We start from the raw sequence: 22,894 nt of genomic DNA on the forward strand, positions 1-22,894 counted from the left end.
ATATAACCCTTGATACACACATTAAAAAATAGAAACTAAAATTTTCCAAAAAAATGGAAAAACCAATTCCAGTTAGAACAACCTATTCAGTAATTCTAAAATCTACATACACATCCAGTCATTCACTTGCAGTTCTATATATGCACTTATACATGTACTCACTCATCATGTGTACTCATACACCTATACATCTTATCACACACCGACACTCATCTATAGAGTTACTCACACACAAACTCACACATGCAAATAAACTATCAAACATCCATTTACTTGCATATACAGCTATACACCCACCACTACACTTACTTCTACAGAATCGTACACATACTTACTCTTTTAAACAATCACTTATATAAACACATACTTATTTATACAGGAACTCTTACAATCTCTTGCTCTCACATTTACTCACTTATATACATCACTTATATACATCAATACTCACATATACTAGTTTAAAACATATGTAGTTCCTGATAAAGATACTATTGAGACAGTGATTCACTCACTTACACACCCATACACACACTCATCCACCCATACAGTCCTGCACACATGTTGTCTTCAAAACACATACAAACAGTGAGTCGCACATCCATGCATCTATGCAGTAAGTAATACCCCCCACCAAACCATACAGACACTCATACTGATACTCTAAAAACCAACTAATAACCCATCTCAACACTCATGTAGTTAGTCACCAACCCCTGGCAGCCACTTATACACAAAGTGAGACACTGATACAGATATTTTCATATTTAAACATTACTCGCTAATGCATGTATTCACTAAGATACACTTAACAAGTCAGTTGTACAATCATTTTTACAAAAAAACGTCCATTTAGACACTTATTTACACATTTATTCTTCCATCAACCTTTAGATATACATATATAAAACATATTTATTTTTCAGAAAGACACACATTCAATGGATGATGTCATTTGAGATGTCATCAGTGATGTCATCTTTCCATCTCTACCTCGATCTCGATTCGAGATCGAGGTAGAGACGGACGGAAAGAAAGAGAGAGAGGGAGGGATGGAGGGAGGGAGGGAGGCAGAGAAGTGGACAGTGACAATCGGGCTCTTGCAAGTGTCTCCATCCAGAATCTGCACTTTAAAAGAGAAAAATGAAAGAAACAGACTGCTTTTCCAGCAACAGAGTTTCATTTGATTTTGGATCCATTTCACTGGGGAAAAAATGGAGGAAGTTTGCCAGCAAGTCAGTAGGATCGAGATCGAGGTAGAGACGGACGGAAAGAAAGAGAGAGAAGGAGGGATGGAGAGAGGGAGGGAGGAAGGCAGAGAAGTGGACACTTGGGCTAATGCAAGTGCTTCATGGTGAGGTTTAAAATACCTCATGCCTCCCGAATTCCGCTCCGCTGCGGATCGCTGAAGTTTCGACATTTTCGAGTTCCGCGCGGAACGAGAAAATAGCAACATTTCGCAATTTCCGCGAGTGGAATGGAATTTGCCACCCACCCCTAGTCACGATCCCATAAATGACACATGTAGAAAGTTGGCATTTTCTTGTCCCAACCATTGGGTGCCTATAGACGGACTGTCCTGGGTCATTTGATTAGGTATAGCTGGTAGTTGGCCGTTGTGTATTGATCCCAGACAATGAGACAAAGGAGAATAGATATTGGCAGGGTGGGCCATCTCTGACTTGATAGGGGGCGTAGCTGTCACCTACCACAATTGCACATCACAAAGCCTCTGCCTAAGAACACACAAATGGGTTTAGCATGAGCCTTTGGTGCCCCTAGACAAGCTGGTACTGGAGGCAAGAAGCAGGAAATTCGAATCACCTCCGGGATGGAAACCTCTGGAAACTTTGCCTTCAAAGCTGGCACCAGGTTTGAAGGCAAAGTTTCCAGAGGTTTGGCAAGATGGCCGCTGTAGCGTTGTGCTGAGAGGTCGCACTATTCCCTCTCTCGCACTGATGCTATGTCCATGAGAGGATGCTCTGCTGCTCTTAACTAACCTGGCTCTCTAAATGGACACTGAATGGACACTGAATGGAGTTGGATCGTGGCTTTAGTCGGAATACAGCAGCTAAGTTCTTTCAGGAACGTCTACATCGGATCGGAGTGGCCTGGGCTTGGGCTAAAGGCAGGGCTGTAAAGCTACTTATCAGCTGGAGTATGGCGCCGAAGATGCCTCCTCGAGAGAAGGGGAGCGAGAAAAGTAAGAAGGCGCCTGACCCTGCTACAGTTAGAGCAGGATCGACAGTAACCCTGAAAGCGGATACCCCCGCTGGGAAAGGCACCGGAGCAATAAGAAAGGTACTTCCCCCTCCTATGATTGATAAAGCCGGGGCGAAAAAAGGAGAACTGCGGGGGAAGCCGAACATAGGAGTTAAAAGCGCGAGTGGGCAAACGGCGGAGGAGAGCAGTAAAAATCGGGAGACAGTCTTCAGGCAGCCTACCTTGGTCCAGGTGCTGGCTGCAAGGAACGCAGAGCAGCTCCCGCAGAAGATCCCAACCGATGCGGCGGCTCTGCCCGGCAACGTCCTCAAGGACGCAATGGACGCTGCTGCAGGCATGAGAGACGCGGAGCTGCCGGTTGCTAAGCAACGACTGGCCCCGGCAAAGAACTCTGATCAAAGTATCACCCTCGAGGCTTCCGAGGCTCTTGTGGCTAACGCAGAAGGATGTTTACAAGACAGAGGTGAGAGCCTGGAAGGGGTCATTACAGGGGGCCCTAACCCGGCCATAGGAACGGGAGACACGACAGCTGATATGCTCGGGGCACTGTTAGGCGTTGAGGAGGAAATGAACGTCCTGAAACAGCGGGACAGTACATGGGGGAGCAGAGTTAGCCTTGAAACTAATACAAACATCCAAAATATGCAGACTATGGGTGGAGGAGACAGTGCCTCGGTGGAACCAGAATTCTATTCAGTAAATGAGGACTCTGAATCACCAGGCTCTACAGAGATTAGCTCCGAGGAGGAAGATGAGGATCTGTCTGGATCAGACTACACCACCTCAGGAAAAGAATCTACAATGAGGAGGAAACGCGGGAAGTTAAGGAGTCAGACATCTTGTTTTCCCGAACGCACAGAGAAACGACTGATATGGGACTACTCTGCAACATCGCAGGTCTATCAGGAGGACGATAATCTTAACGATAAAGATAACGCTAGTGCAACATTGTGCGTTGAGGGAGCTACAGGTGGCCCGCCCCCTAAGCAGGACTCTTCTGAAAATTTATTTACCATCCTCAAACAGATGCAAGGGGAGGCCAGGGCAGAATCTCGTAGAGCAAGACAGGCCAAAAAGAAAATACAGAACACTCTGAGGAAAGTTAACAAGCTGTACGAAGGCATAGCAGACAGAGTAACAGAGGTGGAGGAACGTACTGGAAGACTGGAAGACGACATTGGAAGCTGGCAGTCATTTAAATCAGAACAGGAGAAGCTAACGGTGGACATGTCCTGGAAAATGGAGGATTTTGAAAACAGGCAGAGGAGGAATAACGTCAGGCTACTGGGTGTGGCAGAAGGGACAGAAGGGCAGGACGTCAGGCAATTCGTGGTTAATTTACTGAAGGGGGCTTTCCCTGAATCCCAGTGGGATAGGGAGATACAGAGGGCACACAGGTTCCCATTTACAGTGAAGAAGACCCATGGCCCGGGCGACGTAGGGGGGGAAGGGGATGATGGGCAGAGGAACCTCCCAAGAGCTATCCTAATAAATGTAGGAAACTTCCTGCTTAGAGAAGAGATCATCAGTAAGGCCAGACCTGATAATAGGAGGACTTTTGAAGGCATAACCTTCTTTGCCAGGCCTGATTTTTGTCATGCCACTATAGAGAGGAGATGGAGGCTACGGCAGATGATCTCCCCCTTCCAGGCCTTAGGGGTGGAGGCATACCTCTTGTTTCCAGCTAGACTTAAGGTGATCGTGAGGGGTAAACCTTGGATGTTCACATCTGAAATTAAAGCACAACTATTTCTGGAAGAGATGAAAAAGAAGAAGGAAGGGTAGAGCTGGGGTTTATATTAATCACTGTAAGCAGATCACTGGTGGAAGGCCAAGGGTGAAGAGCAGTAAAGCATGCAAAGAATGCTCAAGCGAGAGAGGGACGCGACTAGCGCAACCTAAGGCGGGCGCGCATAGGTCCTTTGACCTATTTGCCTGTAGAAAGGGGGGGAGAGGGGGGAGGGGAGTGGAGCGGGGAGGCAAGGGGTGGAGGGGGTGGGCCCAGGGGGTGGGGGAGGGGAAAAAAACAGTAACTACAATTTTTGATTCAATTTATGATTTAACACATTGTCATCAGATTAGATTATATGGGACTTTTATATATTGGTTGATGAGCTCAAAAAGAATCGGTCTCAACAGGTACATTCTTCCACTTTTCTGCAATGGTGTGTAACAATGATATGAATAAGAGGATGAAAGTGGCGGCATACTTAAAAAACCTGCGTGTTGATTTAATTTGTCTGCAAGAGACGCATATAGAAGGGAGCAAGAATTATCTTCTGGAGCAATTAGGATTTAAGGTTCTTGCAAGTACTAAACAGGGTACCAGGACTAGAGGGGTAGCAATTTTGGGGAAAGGCAGGGACATGATTATTGTGAAGAAGAAGGAAGATAAATGGGGTAGATGGGTGATCGTGGAAATTAAATTTATGGGACAGACAATAACTATGGTTTCAGTTTATGGATCTACAGAAGATGACCCAGAGGTATTCCAATACTTAGATACTGAGTTGGCTCAGTGGCCCGAACCTATAGTGTGCTGTGGGGATTTTAATATACATGATCCAGAGAGCTCTTTTTCACATTCTGGGGGGTCATATCGGGGGAGGAAGAAGAAGGTATATAAAGCACTAGTCGCTATGGTGTCCCACAATGCCTTGGTTGATCCATGGATAAAGCTACACCCCCACTTGGATGGGAGTACCTTCTACTCCTCACCACATAAAGTAATGGTCAGACTGGATTACTTTTTAATGTCTACTACCCTACTTCCTGGTCTGAATATAGAAAAACTCCCACGGGTTATCTCGGACCATAGTCCGCTGATCTGTACGCTTAAAATTACCCAAATACAAAGAATACCCTCGCAATGGTCTTTTGAGAGAGCTTTACTAAAAGATTCTACTTATAGGGAGCATATGGTTCCATGGATACAATCATTCTGGGAGGTTAACAGAGGGACAGCATCCCCAGGGGTGGTGTGGGACACGTTCAAGGCTGGAGTAAGGGGAGAAACTATGAGCTATGTTTTGGCAAGAGAGAAGAGGGAAAGTGAGAAGAGGAAACAAATAGAAAAAGAGTTACTAAGAGAGGAAGACCGCTTGAGCAGGGCTATTGTACAGAAGCTTCCACTGGAAGAACATTTATTTAAAATCATAGCATTGAAAGCTGAAGCTGTTGAAGGTTTGGCCAGGAAAGCCGCAGATAATTATCTTACGAAAAGGGCAACGACATACGAATATAGTGAGAGAATAGGGCAAGTATTAGCAATAAGAACTAGGCAGAAAACAGCAGCAGCAACAATAAAGGAGATAAGGGATGAACAGGGGAACGTGGTAATAGACTCTAATTCAATAAGGGAAGTTTTTAGAAGATTCTACTTAGATCTATATACCCCAGAGGACATAGCAAGTCCGGTAAATATTGAAAATTATTTCACGAATATTCTACCTCCAATTTTGCTCGAAGAAGATCGAGAGATCATGGAGGGCCCTTTCCACCTCGAAGAATTAGAGTCTGCCATCGGAAGCTTACCAGCAGGGAAAGCAGCAGGACCAGACCTAATACCAATTGAATTTTACCAAGTATTTAGGGAGGTGTTACTCGCAGATATGTTTTACACATTGGCGCAAGCACAAATAGGGGTATCTATTCCGGAGTCCTGGGGCGGTGCTAATATTATCGTCATTTGAAAAAAAGGCAAACCACCAGAAGCACCAGGGTCCTATAGACCCATAACACTGATGAACTCAGACGTAAAAATATATTCAAAAATATTGGCAAAGAGATTGGCAAAAAATATTGAACAACTTGTAACCTCTACTCAACACGGGTTCATACCTGGGAAAGGGACAACCCAACACGTCAGGACTGTAATTACCATCCTCAATGCCGCAGATGTCTTAGGAGACCCTGTCGCAGCGCTTTTTCTGGATGCGGAGAAGGCGTTTGACAGGGTCTCTTGGGATTATCTGTGGTACGTTATGAAGTGGTGTGGTATAGGGGATAGGTTTATAAAAGCTATACAGGCCTTGTATATCACACCCACTGCTAAAATTAGTGTGAATGGAGGGCTTTCAGCTGCAGTGAGTATTGCTAGGGGGACCAGGCAAGGGTGCCCTTCCTCGCCCTTACTTTTTGCGCTATATTTAGAGCCGTTATTACGGCGTTTTGAATTTAATGTGGATATACAACCAATAAAAGTAAATAATTGTATAGTGAAGACACTAGCATACGCGGATGACGTCGTAATTTTAACATCAAATCCTACCTTAGCGATAAAAGAAGTAGAAGCAGAGGCCCTCATGTTTGGGCAGATATCTGGGTATAGTCTGAACAGAGCCAAAACGCAAATTATAAAGAATGCATATGCTAGGTGCGAGGATAATCGAGTGGTTAGCTCGGCAGTATATTTGGGGGTTTCACTATCTGCGGATTTGAGAGTAATAGTTGAGAGCAACATGGCTCCTTTAATCTTAAAGGTAAAAAATGACTTAGAGAGAATGAATAACCTTCATTTCTCCCTGATGGGATGCTCTAATGTAATTAAAATGCTGATATTGCCCAAATTTCTCTATTTTTTTAGAACTATTCCTTTGATTTTTGATGTTAAATGGTTTAATTTGTTAGAGAATGTATTGAACAGATTTATTTGGGCGCATGGGAAGACCCGGTGTGCGTATCGGTACATGACCCTTCCAAGGGAAAGAGGGGGGTGGGGGGCCCCTGACTTCAGATTGTATCAAATGGCAACAGCATTGCAGTACATGCAGGGGCTAATCGGGGGTGGTGGAGTCGATGAAAGAGTTACTATCATGTCCACGGAAGTGTACTCTGCAGTCCTAGGGACCGAGACAGAAAATAGTTTTTTAAACTGTGTAGAATTTGGGTACTACAAAAGGACTAAATTTAAGACCGTAGAAGCAGCAGTTAAGGTGTGGAATGCTTTCTTAAAAAAGGCGCACCTAGGAAGATATAACAGGTACATCAGGCTGTATAAGAACAAGTCTTTCCCGGTGGAAGTCTTCTCTGACTTAATAATGGCTGGTTGGGAGCAAAAAGGGATAATACAGATCGGGGATTTAATGGAGGAAGAGGGGTTTGTTCAATTTGAAGTATTAACCCGAAAATATGGTGTTGCAAGTAGGGATTTTTTTAAATTTTTACAGATAAGGAGTTTTCTCTGCAACAAGCAGGGGGGGCAGCAGGCTTTAGTCGAAATGAAATACTGGAAAAAATAGTATTGAGTGTACGATAAGATCTTTTTATGCAAGTCTTGCAAAAGGGAAGGTGGATGACTTGGATAAATATAGTAGCAAATGGGTTGAAAAATTGGGGGGAGAAATGGAAAATTGTGGGGAATCACTTGATCTGGGGCGTACCATCTTATGCTCGGGCCCCCTCCAATCTCAACATTATAAAACTTTGTTTTCATTGTATTATACACCGGCTAGAATAGCTAAATGGGGAGGTTCGACGGGTACCACCTGTCCTCGATGCAATGCTGTAGATGCAGATATTGTCCATATGTTTGCCACCTGTCCCCAGCTACACACTTTGATCAAAAACATGGAAGAATTTATGGGTAAATCTTTAAGAATACGAGTTCAATTGACACCGCTGCTAATATTACTGGGAAGGGATATGGGGGAAGATTATATCTATAAAGAATTTATGTTTATTGCCGCAGCAGTATTAAGACTGTCAATAGCAAGAGCATGGCTGGACAAAACCCCTCCAGTAATGCAAACTTGGCTTTCCAATTTATTAGGTATGTATAATTTGGAAAAGGCAATATACTCACGCAGGGGGAAAAGGGGAAGAAAGTTAGGTTTAAAAATTTGGGAGCCAATTGCAAAATGGAAAGAGACCATGGAATTATAGCTATGTTTGAGTTTTGAATCTGGGCTAGGAAATATAAATGTTTGCAAATCACAAGTCCAGGTGGATATTGAGTAATGGAAAGTATTTTTTGTACTATTTTTTTGTACTATCCCTTTGTATTTTATAATAAGAGAGGCTCAGTAAACCAGATGTGGTTAAGTATTAATTTAAAATTTATCATTCAACAAATTTATAATGTATGTATTATATATGTGATACAATGTGTAATGAAAGAAAAATAAAAAATATATTTAAAAAAAAAAAAAAAACAAAGCTGGCACCAGGTTTAAATATTAAACCCTCAGACACAACTCTTCAGTACACCTCTGGACTTAAGAAGAATCATAAGGACTGCTATGCCTCTCTGCTACTCTGCTGCCCTGCTTGTCTTCTGTCCTGCTGCTCTGCTGCCTGAGTGAAAAAACTAGATCTGCATCTTGAACCCAGGACCACCATAGCTAGTTGTCTGGCCTTCTAATCAGAGCATCAAGGAAAGAAAAGGCTCCAACCACCTTGAAACTAGCACCTGGATTCTGTCTGGTGAGATTTGTGTCCTCCATGTGAATCCATTCCAATCCTGGACTCTTGGAAGAGGGCCTGAAGTTACTTTGCCAGCCCCGCTGTGGTCTTTAGACAGAACCGATGCAGCACAATGCATCTCCTTGCAGCTCAGCATAAAGAACGATGTACATCAGGCACTGGCCATTGCACCACAGCTTACAGTTACACGGAACCGCCACTGCTCAATGCATCTTTTATGCTGGACTTCGCATTACAAGACAAAACAAAGGCATCCTCAACGTCGACCAAGACTATCTCATCTCAGCCTGCAGCTCCTTGGAACCACCGTTGCACGATGCATCCTCGATTCAGGATTTTGTACCCCAAGCCCCTTGGGAACGCTATCCTTGACAATGACACAAGACCTTTTACCGTAGCCCCGCAGCTTCATCCGAACCTCCACTGTGCAATGCATGCTCGTCGTGGAGTCTCGCAATTCTCCACAACCAGGTTTTAAGGCACTTTGTTCAGCCTGCCTAACTTTGTCCCTTTCTCTAGCATGCGCTCTATCATGGTCGGCCTAAACTTGAAACTTTGTCTCGGTCCAGAGCAACCAGATAACCACAGTTGGCACATTATGATTTTAGGCATCACTTTCACTTACATCTTTAACATTTTGTATCTCTGGTTCTACTGATTGGACTTTTGTTGTTTTGGTCTCAAATAATGAAGTAAATGTGACACAATTTTTCTAAACTTGGTGTCAGATTTTTCTTGTGTTGTGTTTTCACTTTACTACTGTTTGACGTATAAATACTTTTATAAATAGTTACGCCTCTTTGGTCACACCCCTATCAGATCGGCTAACCATTTTATCCACCTTAAAACACTGAATATAACATAAAATACCTAGATAACTAATAAGAAATTCTCACCATAACAACAGATGTTAATGATAGATGTATCAGTTCTTTGACATGCACTTTTTTTTCTGCAAATTTTATTGTGATGCAAGGAAGCGATTTATTATCCCCATTATGCGTGAGATGAAGTTCAGACAGTGTCGTGTAGCCCTTTATTACCTCCAATCATTACCTGACCCTTTTGGTTGTTGTTCTCTGGTGTCCTTTATGCTATCTGCACTAAAAGAAAGGCGTACAATTTGCTCGAATTATATACCGAACTATGAACTGATTTTATTGTATTGTATAAATAATTATGATTTTTTTTATATTACCATTTTTCTATATTTTAACCATACTGTAATGTTGTGACACACTGCAAATGTTTCTTTCTTTTTATTGTAGTATGCTTTTTATGCCTAGATTGTGTTGGCGAAATAAAGTTATTCTGACTGAAACGAGTAAAACATACAATAAGAAATAAGGTTACAGTATTTGAAGATATTTATATAAAAACTCTTCTGAAAAATGATGTGCAAGCATCAGCTATGAAATTAACTGAAAAATAAATATTTGCAAACCCTTTTTTATATATAAATAGATTATGTGAATTTGAATGTCAAAAGGGAAAACCATATGTCGACATTTCATTTTAAACAGTATTAGCAGCAAACAAAGCTAAAATGATATCTTACTGAGGCATTGTTGTCATAGAATGTATGTAAAAAATTCCTAGGCAGTCTAAACAGTAGATAAAACAAGTAACTGGACCCAAAATACAGAAGGAACATACAAAGAAGAAAATTATTTATATAAAATAAACATGTTTTAATATACATAGTAAAAATCATATAGATAGTGAAACTAATCAGACTATATGACGATTCAAAATACAATTATATACAATTAATACATACAATAACACAAAATACAACACTTTATATAAAAAAGAAGGAAACACCATGTAATACAGAAAAGGTGTCCAAGACTAAAATGACAGTAAAGTACTCGACGCGCGTTTCGGCGAAAAACGCCTTCCTCAGGAGACACGAAAAGCAGTCTGAAAGTACACATAAATTCAAATTTTAAAGTGGCTTAAATTCACAGGTGAAGTACATAAAATAAATCAAATACATAACGAAAATTACCATTATTGCATTACATATTACCTATTACCTAATGCTATTGGGTCCAAGATTCTAACTTAGTTTCTCATGTGTCATATGATAGACATATTCTAAAAGAAACGAGATTATATAGTACTCACAAATACCATTGAGTTTTAGTTCTCAAGGTTTAACATCAGACCTGACTTTGTCGATACCCTATTTGTGTTGATGCTAAAAAGGGCAAAATACAAAACATTGCATATGATAATAAATTATGCAGATAAACAGAAAATAGACATGTAATTGATACCTGGACACAGAAAACCAAAATGTCAACATTCATGATAATATTACTACTGCGGGATGTAGTTGAAACCAAATGAACACATGATATCATATAGATGCAAAAACACAGGCGGAACAACTGCATAATGATTTGTTAAAAGGAAACCAGGTTATGTAAATATTGTGGTTGACGCTGGCGAGGCCTATGAAGATATATATCTTTAACCTCTAAACGCGGAACATTCCTATGGGGGCGACATCAGCTGCATATTCAGTGCAAAAACTGCTCTATAGATATCAGATGAATATTCAGTGCAAAACTGCTCTATAGGTATTTGTATATAATCACTTTCATCCTACCTGTGAATTCAGTCTGTCATATCCTTGCCGGAAACTTATTTGCAGGTACACGTTGGAAATATCCAGATATGTGGTAAAAGTTACGAAGGGTCTAAACAAAGGGGAGGTGGACAAAAATATAAATCGTCATCACTGTGTATTATTCTAGTGCCAGGTAATTAGTTAAAAACATGCACTAATGAAGCGGAAGAATACCTAGGGGGATGATCTACCGCATATAGAAGCAGAAGTGGAAATCCGGATATATGGATGTCAAAAATCAATTATTTCTTAGGCATCATCACTACCTAAAAAAGAAAACACATGTGTAAAAACACGGGAAACAACTATCGTCTGTTGAGGTGATAGAACGACATATGCGTCTTCTCTGTAACCACCAGGATTTACCTGAATCTAGTCTAATATTTCCACTTAAATATAAAAGGCACTAAGCTGTTCGAAGCAGTTGATGGATGTTAACACGCCGTGTTCTAGTTGGTAGCTGTGAAAATAAAATAGCACCCAGGTCGGGTCTGTTTTAAAATATGAAATGTAACGATCATGATGTGAGCATAAGTCACAATAAAGCTCGCACACAAGGATTAATTACCTTGATTTGTTATTCCAAAGCTCCAGTTGATGGTATTCGGAACGTAGTTTTACTTAATTCGCAACCGGGTACTTAAATAAATGGTCTAGAAGGAAAATGCAAATACATTTTAGATATATAGTCTAAAGCGTTCCGTGCGATATAGATTAAACCAAAAAGCCGGTACATTTACCTGAGCTAAGAGATGTCCATGCGAAATGATATCTTATGCTACTATGTGACAATGTCACAGAACCAGTCGGTGAATGAAAACGTAGTTTGATGTATTTTTATAAATCTTTTAAAGTGGATAACTGAAAATAGGAAAAGCCCAAATTAGGATATTTGAAAAAGGGGGCACACAGTTACTGGACAAAGAGAAAAGAAAGTGAACAGGAATACAAATTAAATGAAGAAACGATCGATGTCTGAGTTAATTTAAATAATTCGAATAGGTATCGCATTTACAGTTTGTATCACAGGCAGCTGTTTGAACAATGTTGCTGTTTCCAAAGCCGCAGCATTCTTATAAAGGAAGCACAACACAGGGTATAACCGTTGAAGTGATCAGCCAATATATATAAAGGAGTTGTATGCAAGCAGATGTCATGCAATGCGGACTATGTTTAGCCAAGGACGGTATATGGTCCGTTAATGGTCTGTTAACTTATAAAGTGGGCCATAGATGTAGCGAGTCTTACCTGATACAGAAATTCGTATAAGCTGGATAGAGCTCAGGAGGCTGTAGCAATGCGGTGAGGCGTCGATCGAAATAAAAATCAAAGGAAGGTTGCTGACCAATCTGTTTAAATATTCGACCTGGTGGGCGGGGCTTAGAAAATACCTGAGAAAAATTCATCAAGGTAAACAAAGGACTAAAAAAGTGTTTCTGGAAGATATAGATAAAGGTAAACAAAGGACTAAGGTCGAGTAACTGCAGGGCCATGATGGAAATATCCGTAAATGAATCTTATCTAGTCTATTCTGTCCAAGATATATACCAACAGACTACCGTGATAAATGATGAAAAGACTGAACACGGGGAGATAGTGAGATCATAATACGCCCGCCTCGAGAAAATCGTAGTGCAAATGTCGTCCCACTAAGTGATAGTTTTCATAGAAGATAAACGTCAAATTTCTACGAATCTTCATGTATTTGAGGTTTATTTGAGGTTGTTCACTCCAGGAAAACCAAATATGATAAGCCTATATGTCTCGAATAAAAACGTATCTATAAACCAAACAGACACAAAAGATTGTCTCTTGTGCGAAGGTCTTGTGATATCAAAATCATTGTAAATCCCAGCCGAGAAACTTGGAAAATTACAATGATGTAAGAAAATGGGAATAGATGTTAAAGCCAGACTAATATAGCTGAGAAATGGCAAAAATTATCACATCATGAGACAAGTAATGTAACGGACGGAAACCTATTGATGAAAAGAGGGACAAATAAATGTTATATCTCATATACTTCTTTTTATTCCTAAAGTGGCAGAACCTACTCATGACTACTAAGAATTACCTTAAGGGGAAGCTAAATAATTGCATTCTCCCACGGGATTTCTGGAAAGGGGCGACCACTCGGTCCCCCCGAACGTATGGTAGAGTACCTCGATCCCCCCGGGAAGCCATCTTGGGCGGGAGGCGAGTCTCGGCTGGTATGCCCAAAGCGGCGTAGCCGGGGCGCGCTTTTTCCCGCCCAAGAGTGGGTTGTCCTAGACACTGAAGCCTCCAGCCACGCCCCCGGAGGCGGGCGGAGGCGGGTTTACGCCCGCCCGAAGAAGGATAAAAGGAGCGACAAGCCATGGAAGCATCCTCTTGTTCCTGTGCTCTGAAGCTGCACCTCCCCGCTGCACGTGAGCTCGGGACGGAATGAAGAGCCAATTTTGAGCGTTTTAATTCTTGTCTTTGTTCTTCCAGAGAATCAGCATTGGAGAATGCCGGGCAAGAAGGCCGGAAAGCGGGTCGGAACCGATCAGATGCTCCGCATGCTCGTAAAAGACATGGCCGAGATGAAGAAACAGATGGCGGCAATGAACGGTGTAGGGGGCCCTAAGCGAGTCGTCGGACCAGCATTGCCGGGAGTAGTCCCTAACGGGAGAGGTAGAAGGGCCAAGAAGGGAGCAACTGGGGAAGAGGCCCCGGTTCCCGAGGCGCCGCCGGCGCACCCTGATACACCGACTGAGGCGCCGATCCCGGTCCCGAAGGAGGGGCAACCAATTCCCGTTGTAGTCACCCCTGTGAACGGGGAGGATATGCCTCCCGAGTTGGCTGCACAGCTGGCAGCGTGGTTGGGGAAAGAGAGTGAGGGGGCTACCGCAGATGACGCCAGGGCAGTAATGAGGCAGTTGCGGCAATCAAGAGAGGCTGCAAAGGCTCCATGTCCTTTTGTTCCCCCGCAGGCTCCAGTGGGTCAACCCGCAGCGGGCATGAGTTCGGCAGCGACTACGGTTACAGCTTCTGGTTCAGGTAAGCAGCTACTGCCGATTGCGGGGGAGGGGTCAGTACCCTCGAGAAGGGAGAAAGTGGCTCAGCATATTCCGATGGAAATCAAGGAGAGGATATGGGCTGAGAAATATGTAAACATGTTTTCTTTACTAACTGATCATTACGAGATTGAGCACGTGAAAGTTCAAAAAGAGTTTATGCACCCGAGTGTTTGGCGCGCCAAGATGGCCGCTTTTAGAGTCGATGAGACGATAGGTAATTGGGGCAGAGCATTTGGCATATTCACTTCAATTATGGGGGAACGGAGGCCTGAACTATTGGCCGAGTTACCCGTGTACCAGACACGTATTATGGAATTTTCTCAGACATATGAGGGCAATCAGTGGTTTTGTTATGATAATATTTTTCGTAAGGCCAAGGAGTTCGACACATCTCTGACGTGGGATTGTTACGACTCCATTTCCTGGCAAAAAATGGAGAAATCAGGCATGACAAAGGCGCCATTGTTGGGGGGAAACGGGGGCGAGTTTTCCCGCCATTCATCTGGGGCGCCCTTTCGGGCGGGTTCAAGTAACGAGCATCACTCAAGGTCGAATGGCAATACAGGTAAAAAAGGGGTCTGCTGGAATTTTAACAGGGGAAAGTGTACAAGGCCCCAGGGGTCGTGCAAGTTTAGGCACGACTGTGGGGGGTGTGGACAGTCTTCACATCCCGAGACCATGTGCAGAGCCAAAACGGGTGATAACGGAGGTAGGGGAAGCGCCAAACAGGTCTGAAATAGTCCGAGGGGCGCCTTTACCTACCCCGGTTGATACCATGGCAATGATTCCTTGGCTCAATGAATACCCGGATCATGTCTCCGCTGGGGTGTTGCGAGACGGTTTTTCGTATGGTTTCCGCATCCCAGTGGGGAATTTTCAGGGTAAAGCACATTGTAGGAACCAACTGTCGGTCCTGCAGAATACGGCAGTTAAACAAGCGAAGATTGGGAAGGAGGTGGCCCGGGGTCGGGTTGCCGGACCATTCGACATGCCACCAGTTGCTAAGTTTGTTTGTTCACCCTTGGGAGTGGTCCCCAAGAAGGACCCGGGTGAGTTTAGATTGATACATAACTTGTCAGCCCCGAGAGGTCTTTCGGTGAACGATGCGATAGACCCGGAGGTGTGTTCGGTGCGGTACGCATCTTTCGATGATGCCGTCGCCATGTTGAATCGCCTGGGGCCCGGAGCGCTGATGGCCAAATCAGACATCGAGTCAGCGTTCCAGTTGCTCCCGGTACACCCAGACGATCAGCGTCTCCTTGGTTTTATGTTTCAGGGGCGTTATTACATGGATAAATGTATGCCAATGGGATGCTCCATATCTTGTGCTTATTTTGAGAAATTCAGTTGTTTTTTGCAATGGGCATTCACAAGAATGACGGGGTTTCAGCATGTTATGCATTATCTTGACGATTTTCTGTTCCTGGGGGGCAGCCGGGGACCCAGAATGTGCACAGGCTTTAAAAGAATTTTGTGGTCTGATGAGTCAGTTTGGTGTGCCATTGGCGCCAGGTAAGACTGTGGGCCATCACCTTCGCTCGAGTTTCTTGGAATAGAGCTCGATTCCGAAGAGGGTTGCTTCCGGTTGCCCAAAGAAAAGGTGAGGAAATTCAGGGCCTCGCTTGAAACATGTATGAGGGAGACTAAGGTGAATTTGCATCAATTGCAGCAGACTGTGGGTCAGTTGAATTTTGTCCTTAGAGTAATGCCAATGGCCCGCCCTTTTTCCCCGCTTGATTGCACAAGCCATGGTCGGTCTTAAAGAGGGGCACCACCGCACGAGGCTCTCGGCAGAGATTCGCCAGGACATGCGCATTTGGTTGGCATTCCTGGCGGATTTCAATGGTCGGGTTGTCTGGAACAAGCCGGCGGTGTCCTCCGGGGAGTTGGGGCTGTGGACAGATTCGGCGGGGAGTATAGGCTTTGGCGCCATATTTGGTAATCACTGGTCGGCTCAAACGTGGCCGTCATGGTGGCACGAGTGTGGGCTTACAAGTAACATTGCTTTTCTCGAACTGTTCCCTATTCTGGTGGCCTTGAAAACATGGCCTGAGGGGTTTCGGGATCACTCTGTGGTGTTCTGGTCTGATAGCATGACCGTGGTTGAGTGTATCAATAGTCAGGCAGCACGATGCAAATGGATTCTGAGATTGCTCAAGGAAATTGTTTTACTATGTATGCAATTGAACGTGCTCTTTAGGGCGAGACATGTGCCAGGGGTGCTGAATCAGGCTGCTGATGCGCTTTCTCGTTTCCGTATGCAGGCCTTCTGGGGTTTTCTGCCCACAGCGGACCCGGTGGCGGCACCATTTCCCGAAGCTCTCTGGTCTCTCGGTGCCCCGAACTACAAAACCTCGTGGGAGAGAGTTTAGCACCCAGGACAAGGAAGGCATATGAAGGGGCGTTCCGTTCCTATTGGTCCTTTTTGGGTTCTGCTAGGGGGGAGCTTTGGGGCCAGGAAGAGTTTGTCGTAAAGTTTTTGCTGTCATTACATCAGGCAGGCAAATCGGTAGCCACGGCCCAGAGGCATCGGGCCGCCATTTCCTTCATGGCACGGGCTCATGGTATCCAGGACCCTACAGCGTCTTTCGTAGTACAGAAAGCGCTGCGTGGGTGGCAACGCCTTGAGGGTCGCAGAGTAGATGAAAGGCACCCGATAGGTCTGGAAAGGTTGGCCCTGTTACTGTCCGTACTCCCTGCGACATGTTCATCCCAGTCAGAAACAGTGTTATTCCGGGCCGCTTTTGCATTAGCATTCCATGGGGCTATGCGGGTAAGCGAACTGGTGGCAAAGAACAAGCAGGATACGGGGGGGGGACTGTGCCGAGAGCACATTCAAGTTAAGGGGGAGACAATGATTGTCTCGTTTGCCAGGTCCAAGACCGATCAGGGTGCGATCGGGGACAGTGTAGTAGTCCATCGGATTCCCGGATCTCCCATGTGCCCCGTTGTATGCGTTGAGGAATATTTGGCGCAGAGGGCGGCATCGTGGGGGGGGACCTTGTTGAGACACGCTGATGCCACCCCACTGACGAGGTTTCAGTTCCAGCGGGTGCTTGCAATGGCAATTTCGGCCGCGGGCTTGAACCCGGGCGAGTTTGGGACCCATTCCTTCCAGATAGGGGCTGCTACAGAGGCTACAGCCAGGGGTCTGAGTGTGGAAAAGGTGAAACAGTTGGGGCGTTGGTCCTCGAATTGTTACAAAAGGTATGTGCGGTTGCACATGTTGTGAAGCTGATATCATGTACTCACGCTTCTTGTTTTTGTTTGGTTTACAGTTTCGCAAGCTTACGAGGCGGGGCGGACTGTGCAGTCGACCCGACACCTGGGAAACAGCGGTCAAAGATCACCGGCTGAGGAAAAAGTGGTGTGGGTCGTGGGCCACTCATACGTGAGGCGTGCCGCGGACGTATTCAAGGCAGGTGACATGATTCACATGGCTGGGGAATACGGGTACAGGGTACAGGGCGCCTGGACCCTCATTCAGTCCGGTTGCTCCCCCACGCCACAGCTGAGCTACACGCTGGTATCGTCTGTTTTCAGCTCCTAACGCTGCATTGTCCTTTATTTATTTAATTGCTAGCGCTGCACTGTCGCTCCATAGCGCTGAACTGTACTTTCTGAATTGCGCTGCACTGTCGCTTTAATTATTTATATGTGCCGCACTGTCGCCTTATTTATTTAATTAGCAGCGTGACGTCTCTGAGGCAGTAACTCAGACTTTTCAGCTGATTTGTGCGTGTAAGGCTCGTTTCACGCTGTGTATTTGCTGCCCCTGGCTGTGCTCGCCTTTGACCCTACATTTTGTGTTTTGGTTTTTCCCCTGGTCCGCCCCTCCTCCCGCCACCGCCTCCTCCCAGCTGCTGCCCCTCCCACCCACGAGTAATACCCTTCCTCGCTCCCGAGCTCCCTGTGACCGCCTGGACCCTCATTCAGTCCGGTTGCTCCCCCACACCACAGCTGAGCTACACGCTGGTATTGTCTGTTTTCCTGCATTTCAGCTCCTAACGCTGCATTGTCCTTTATTTATTTAATTGCTAGCGCTGCACTGTCGCTCCATAGCGCTGAACTGTACTTTCTGAATTGCGCTGCACTGTCGCTTTAATTATTTATATGTGCCGCACTGTCGCCTTATTTATTTAATTAGCAGCGCGACGTCTCTGAGGCAGTAACTCAGACTTTTCAGCTGATTTGTGCGTGTAAGGCTCGTTTCACGCTGTGCATTTGCTGCCCCTGGCTGTGCTCGCCTTTGACCCTCCATTTTGTGTTTTGGTTTTTCCCCTGGTCCGCCCCTCCTCCCGCCACCGCCTCCTCCCAGCTGCTGCCCCTCCCACCAACGAGTAATACCCTTCCTCGCTCCCGAGCTCCCTGTGACCGCCTGGACCCTCATTCAGTCCGGTTGCTCCCCCACGCCACAGCTGAGCTACACGCTGGTATCGTCTGTTTTCCTGCATTTCAGCTCCTAACGCTGCATTGTCCTTTATTTATTTAATTGCTAGCGCTGCACTGTCACTCCATAGCGCTGAACTGTACTTTCTGAATTGCGCTGCACTGTCGCTTTAATTATTTATATGTGCCGCACTGTCGCCTTATTTATTTAATTAGCAGCGCGACGTCTCTGAGGCAGTAACTCAGACTTTTCAGCTGATTTGTGCGTGTAAGGCTCGTTTCACGCTGTGCATTTGCTGCCCCTGGCTGTGCTCGCCTTTGACCCTCCATTTTGTGTTTTGGTTTTTCCCCTGGTCCGCCCCTCCTCCCGCCACCGCCTCCTCCCAGCTGCTGCCCCTCCCACGCTCCGCCCCGTCCACCATCCATTTATGACCAATGACCTAACGCGCAGCGTCCACGCGCAGCGACCGCGTCCAATTCGCGCCGAAGGTGCGCCAAAGGTAAGCCCGTCTACGCCCGTCCGCGCCTGGACCGCGCCCAGCGCCATACCCCCTGCCCCTCGCGCTGCCCAGCCCTCCCGCATTACCTACAATGCCGCCACCCTCCTAGCCCTTAACCCCGGTCGCGCCCCCAACTGCGTCCAAGCCGCCCCTGGACAAACCCATGGACCTTTCTCCTGCTACTCCTGCAAATTCAGCGGCACCGACAACATCTCCGCTACGACCACACCACTGACTCCCGACCCCAACCACCTACAATGCATCCTTCTCAACACCCGTTCAGTCCACAGGCACGCCATTGACCTATGGAATCTACTAGACACCACCTCCCCGGACGTCGCCTTCCTAACGGAAACATGGATGAACGCTTCCTCCGCCCCAGACATCACCATTGCCATCCCTGAAGACTATAAGATCACTCGCAAAGACCGTACCAGCCACACAGGAGGAGGAATCGCTATCGTCCACAAGAAATCAATCCGCATCTCAACCAGCTCTGACGCCAACCTCGCCAACTCCGAACACCTTCACTTCCAGATCCACATCGACCCCAAAACCACACTCAGAGGCACCCTCCTCTACAGACCACCAGGACCCCGCGCAAAATTCAGTGAAGACATCACGGACTTCATCACTCCACACGCGCTCCCCTCCAAAGAATACATCCTTCTGGGAGACCTCAACTTTCACCTAGAAAAGATCAACGACTGCAACACCACCACCCTCCTGGACAACCTCGCCAACCTCGGACTTAAACAACTGGTCACTTCCCCCACCCACATCGCAGGTCACACACTCGACCCCATCTTCACCTCCAGCAATCATGTCTCCTTCAGCCACACTACGGACCTCCTCTGGACTGACCACAGCTGCGTCCACTTCACCTACAACAAGCCCAAACCCACCAACCACCTCCGACCGACTCTGCAAAGAAACTAGAACAAAATCACCACCGAACAGATCTCCTCATCGCTCCTTCTAAAAACCCCAGCCCACTCCTCAGACCCAAACCTAGCCGCCGCCAACTTCACCCTATGGTTATCCAACACCGCCGACACCTTAGCACCACTGAAAAAACGTCAAAGCAAACCTGGCAACAAGAAGGCCTCATGGTTCAACGATGATCTTAAGAAGTCCAAGAAACTCTGCTGCACCCTTGAAAAAGCGTGGAAAAAAGACCCAACCACCAGCACCAAGGACGCCTTCAAAAACGCCACCCGCACTCACCACCAACTAATCCGAAAGGCCAAGAAAACAGCATTCAAGGATCGACTTGACAACAACGCCCACAACAGCAAGGAACTTTTCAACATCGTCAAGGAGTTTTCCAATCCCTCGGCCAACTCCAACGACATCACCCCCTCTCAAGCCTCTGCGACTCCCTAGCCTCATTCTTCCACAACAAGATTGCAGACATCCACAACAGCTTCGACAACCAACCCGGAGCCCAACCCACCCAACCACATGCTGAACACTCTCCCCCCGCGAACACCCTTAACGACTGGAACCCAATCTCCACTGAGGACACCATCCGCCTAATGAACTCCATCCACTCAGGATCCCCCACAGACCCATGCCCTCACCACATCTTCAACAAAGCAGACTCCGTCATAGCACCGCACCTCCGAGACGTCATCAACTGCTCCTTCAACTCCGCCACCTTTCCGGAAAACTGGAAACACGCTGAACTCACCGCCCTTCTGAAAAAACCCACAGCGGACCCCACCGAACTCAAAAATTACCGCCCCATCTCGCTCCTTCCATTCCCGGCCAAAGTAATCGAGAAAGCTGTCAACAACCAGCTCGCCGCTTTCCTCGAAGCCAACAAATCCCTCGACTCCTCACAATCTGGCTTCCGAGCAAAACACAGCACTGAGACCGCCCTCATCGCAGCAACAGACGACATTCGAACTCTACTGGACAATGGAGACACAGTCGCCCTCATCCTCCTCGACCTCTCTGCAGCATTCGACACAGTCTGCCACAGCACCCTTTTACAACGCCTCACCAACATCGGAATACATGGAAAAGCACTTGAATGGATCACTTCGTTCCTCACCGGAAGAACCCAGAGAGTCCGCCTTCCACCATTCAAGTCCGAGGCCACCGAAGTCATCTGTGGCGTACCACAAGGATCCTCTCTCAGCCCCACCCTCTTCAACGTATACATGAGCCCCCTCGCAACCATCGCCCGCCAACACAACCTCAACATCATCTCTTACGCGGATGACACTCAACTGATCATTTCTCTCACCAAGGACCCCAGCACCGCCAAAACTAACCTACACGAAGGAATGAAAGAAGTTGCTGAATGGATGAAACACAGCCGTCTGAAACTGAACTCAGATAAAACAGAAGTCCTCATCCTAGGTACATCCCCCTCTGCATGGGATGACTCTTGGTGGCCGGAAGCCCTTGGAAAAGCACCCATCCCGACAGACCACGCACGGAACCTAGGCGTTATCCTGGATTCTTCACTTTCAATGAACAGACAAGTCAGCGCCGTATCCTCATCTTGCTTCAACATTCTTCGCATGCTCAAAAAAACATTTCGATGGATCCCCACCGAAACCAGGAAAACAGTCACCCATGCTCTGGTCACGAGCCGACTGGACTACGGAAACACCCTCTACGCAGGCACTACCGCTAAACTCCAAAAGAAACTCCAACGAATCCAAAACGCCTCAGCCAGAATCATATTAGACATCCCACGCAATGAACACATCTCTGGTCACCTGAAAGACCTCTACTGGCTACCCGTCAATAAGAGAATCACTTTCCGACTGCTAACCCACGCACACAAATCACTCTACGACATCGGACCAGAATGCCTCAACTCAAGACTGTCCTTCTACACCCCCTCCCGCCAACTACGTTCCTCCAGCCAAGCCCACGCCACTGTACCTCGCATCAACAAGACCACCATGGGAGGCAGATCCTTCTCTTACCTGGCTGCTAAAACATGGAACTCACTCCCCACTCACCTTCGCCTTACCCAGAACCACCTAGCTTTCAGAAAGCAACTTAAAACGTGGATATTTGACAAGTAATCCTCCCCCCCCTCCTTAGCGCCTTGAGACCCTCTGGGTATGTAGTGCGCTATATAAATTCTCTGACTTGGCTTGACTTGACTTGACTTGACTTGACCTTCTACGGAAGGGGCGGGCTCTGTATTGACCAGTTTCAACCTTTTTTCGAGGGTTTGTTAGGGCGGACAAGGTCACCGCCATCTATAATCATAGTGCATCTTGGGGGCAATGATTTGGTGACCACTGGTAGACGACTACTTCTCGAGGCGATACTATCCACAGTAAGTTGGTTGGCGAGAAGGGTTCCAGGGTGCACGATTGCTTGGTCCCATCTGATTCCACGAAAGGTGTGGCGGGGGGCTAATTCAGTGTCTGCTATAAATCATTCTGTGAAAAAGGTGAATAACAAGCTTGGTAGACTGTTCCGTACAAGTACATTGCATTCGATTCCTCATGGGTGTATCAGGGGGGACCTTATGTATCTAGAGGATGGGGTCCATTTGTCCCAGGTGGGGAATTCTTTACTCATAGGAGACCTCGTAGCTTGGTTAAAGAGTTTACAGCATGACCTTTAGGTAGGAGTTTTGTGGGGGGTCCGGATAGCCGGTCAACTATCCGGCCTGTGGCGGTAAGGTCATGATCGGTGAGCAGTAA

Source organism: Lissotriton vulgaris, chromosome 2_1 (assembly GCF_964263255.1).
Source record: "Lissotriton vulgaris chromosome 2_1, aLisVul1.2, whole genome shotgun sequence".
In the NCBI taxonomy this organism is placed as follows: Eukaryota; Metazoa; Chordata; class Amphibia; order Caudata; family Salamandridae; genus Lissotriton; species Lissotriton vulgaris.